Raw genomic sequence first — 3,521 nt, 5'->3', positions numbered from 1 at the left:
ATGTGTCAATTCCCCTTCATGATCGTTACCTTGTTGTGGTGAAGGGCCTTGCATAATACAATGAAGCGACCACCTCTATGAGTGTGTTGGCAATGTCAATGTTGGCACACCCCAGATGATAAGGTCGTTGCTTCATTGTGAACAGACCAAAAGCGATCGGCTGGATGATTTTTCATAGAAAAAACATTAATTTTCTTTGTGATCATCTAAGGTGATCATTAAAGCCTACTAGGCCAACAATGGTCCCACACTGCAGAATCATTGTTTTCTGGATCACTTAAGTGTCACTGAACTACCTCAGCACGACCATAGGCTTTGAAAAACCCCCATCGCCTGCAATCTCCCAAACGTGCGCACTAGCACAGTCATCACTACACCAAGATTGATGCATAGAGGAATTAGTTTATGTCATGAGTGTGTCAACTATTGACAACTCTTTGCGGTTGTCTAAAACCTATTCCATACACGTACCCTGATAGTGGACGTAACAGGGATTAAACTGATAGGAATAGTACTACTTAACACACCACTCATATCTGGTGGCACAGTACATTGCACGGCACACGCGCAGTGCCCCAAATTGAAAGTAGGAGGACCAACAAAGCATCTTTTTCCATCTCCCGGTTCCTAATATCTATATTATACACGTCCCATTATAGCGGACGTAACAGGGATTAAACTGATAGGAATAGTACTACTTAACATACCACTCATATTGGGATTGCACAGTACATTACACGGCGCACGCGCAGTGCCCCGAATTGGAAGTAAGAGGACCGACCAAGTATCTTTTTCCATCTCCCGGTTCCTAAAATCTATTCCATACACGTCCCCTGATAGGGGACATAGCAGGGATTAAATTGATATGAGTGGTGTGTTTAAGTAGTACTATTCCTATCAGTTTAATCCCTGTTACGTCCCCTATAAGGGGACGTGTATGGAATAGATTTTAGGAAACGGGAGATGGAAAAAGATGCTTGGTCGGTCCTCTTACTTCCAATTTGGGGCACTGCGCGTACGCCTTGCAATGTACTGTGCCACCAGATATGAGTGGTGTGTTTAAGTAGTACTATTCCTATATGGTGGCACAGTACATTGCAAGGCATACGCGCAGTGCCCCAAATTGGAAGTAAGAGGACCGACCAAGCATCTTTTTCCATCTCCCGGTTCCAAAAATCTATTCTATAAACCGGCCCCTGATAGGGGACAAAACAGAGATTAAACTGTTAAGAACAGATTTTTTTTTAATTTAAACAAAAGAGAACAGCCTCTGCGGAGCTGGGTATTTTTTTTTGCCGCATTACTGAACGCTCATGCACAATGGCTGTAGGCTCATGCATCCTTTTGCGGAGGTGACAAACCTGGTCAGTCAAACCCAAGGCAACATCATCGACCTCATCCCATATGCGTTTTTTCTGGAGCGTGCCCTGCGAAGAGTACTGGATAAGGCCATAGATGAGCATAAAGAGGAAGAGTTGTGGTCACCATCACCACCAGAAGCAGCCTTGTCGTCGTCGATTGCTGGACCTGTGGCAACGCAGAGAGAGGAGTCTGAAGAAGAGGAGTCAGAGGAGGAAGGTGGCTTTGAGGAGGTGGAAGACCAACCACATCAGGCGTCCCAGGGGGCTTGTTGTCACCTTTCGGGGACCCTTGGTGTTGTACGTGGCTGGGTGGAGGAAGAGACCTTCAATGACGTCAGTGAGGACAAGGAACGGGACATGGCTAGCTTGGTATCCAACCTTGTGCAAATGGGGAGTTTGCGGTTGTGCAAGTGTTAAGGCTGGCCGCAGGCTAGCCTGGATTTGTGGGAGGGACCGGTACCTGTCTTAAGCAGTCCAGCTCTCTCTCTCAGGCAGCACGTCGGCATTCGGACGTCTGCTACTTCCGGGTGTGACATCATCAGCAAGCCTCCTGCACGAGTAGATCTCAGAGAAGCCGGGTGTACCTTTCCCTTCAGTCTGCAAGCTGTTCAGATCGTTTTCCAAGATAACTGGTTTGTTTGGGGAGTGTGGCAACGTGGAGGAGGGTAGGAGGGTGTGAAGAGAGTGGGAAGCATAACCTGTATCTAAGTTCATACAGGGGCTGCGAGTCATCTGGGCACAGCAGGTTAAAACTCTGGTAGCTGGGTCCTGGTGCCATTACTGGGTTGATTACTTACAAGGTTGATGGTTGTGCACATGTTTGACACTCTTCACATACACTACATACATACCTTAGACACATAGTTCACACATCAGGCAGTTTGCCAAAAAAAAAAAAAAAGTGTACAAGTGAATTGTTAACCCCTTCACGCAACATCACGTACATGTACGTGGGGGAATGTGGTGCCTCACCGCATTCCCACGTGCATGTACGTGATCGGCTTTCACTGTCAGCGCAGGGAGCGAAGCGCTGAAGCTCCAGTAAAGCCGGCGTGCTGGGGTTGCTAGGCAACCAGAGAAGCCGGCAGGAGCTGTATTGGAGCTCTGACCCGCCCGCGATCGCTGTGATTGGTCCATTACTGCAGAGGGACCAATCACAGCGCATCGGGGCAGGTAAGAGGGGGTTAGGGAGGGACTATGTGCTTCTCCTTCTCTGATCGCCCCAATTCCTGTCAGGGAAGCGATCAGAGAAGGAAAAAGTGTGAATATATTCCCCACCTATGACGAGTATACTCGTCATGGCGCACTGCTACTTAGCGCGCCATGATGAGTATACACGTCATGGCATAAACTGTCACCATGTCTGCAGACATGGTGACAGCGCTGAGATCCCGGCTGTCACACACAGCCGGGCACCTTAGGTCAATGCCGAGGGGGGTCCTGTGACCCCCCCATGTCGGCGATCGCTGCAAACCGCAGGTCAATTCAGACCTGCGGTTTGTAGCAGTTTCTGATCGCCGCGGTCCCTGACCGCGGGGATCAGAAACTTTACTATGCCCAAAATAAAGCTTTTTCACCCCCCCTGCACCCCTGAATGATGTTATGTGGGCGGGTGGTGCAGGGGGGGTGTCGCAGGCGGTGGGGAGGTGCGGTAAGCTGCGGGAGGCGGGCGGTGCGGCAGGCGGGATCGCGATCCCCCGCCCGCCTCCCTTTCAATGATCGTTGGTGTCTAGTGGGGATACCAGGGTGCCAGCACATTGCTGGCACCCTGGTATAAACGGCTGACATCTGCGATGCGATGTCAGCCGTTTAACCCTTTCCATACAGCGGTCCGTACGGACCGCTGTATGGAAAAGGTTAACAGCGCAGGGAGCTCTCTCCCTCTCTCATCGGGGGGCTGCTGTGCCTTTGCAGCCCCCCGATGGGAGACGGAGAGAGCTCCCAGAGAGCCCCCCTCAGCCCTGTACTTACCCTTCCCCGTCTGCGCAGTTCTGACCAGTACTGAGCAGACGGGGAAGGTTCCCATGGCAACAGGACGCCTCTCAGGCGTCCTGCTGTCCATGGTGCTGGACAGATCTGTGCTGAAAGCATAGATCTGTTCAGACAAGTGTAAAATACAGTGCAGTACAATATATATTGTTCTGTACTGTATTACACAGA

At 50.4% G+C, this 3,521-nt stretch overlaps 1 pseudogene; it reads right to left on the bottom strand.

Moving 5' to 3' along the window:
* Nucleotides 1-1,085: 1,085 nt before the first annotated feature.
* LOC121002946 lies at nucleotides 1,086-1,264 on the bottom strand (annotated as a pseudogene).
* Nucleotides 1,265-3,521: the final 2,257 nt, after the last annotated feature.

The sequence above is a fragment of the Bufo bufo genome, chromosome 5, assembly GCF_905171765.1.
Source record: "Bufo bufo chromosome 5, aBufBuf1.1, whole genome shotgun sequence".
NCBI classification, from domain to species: domain Eukaryota; kingdom Metazoa; phylum Chordata; class Amphibia; order Anura; family Bufonidae; genus Bufo; species Bufo bufo.
The sequence above is the reverse complement of the archived record's forward strand: the minus strand, read 5'-3'. Positions and strand labels throughout refer to the sequence as shown.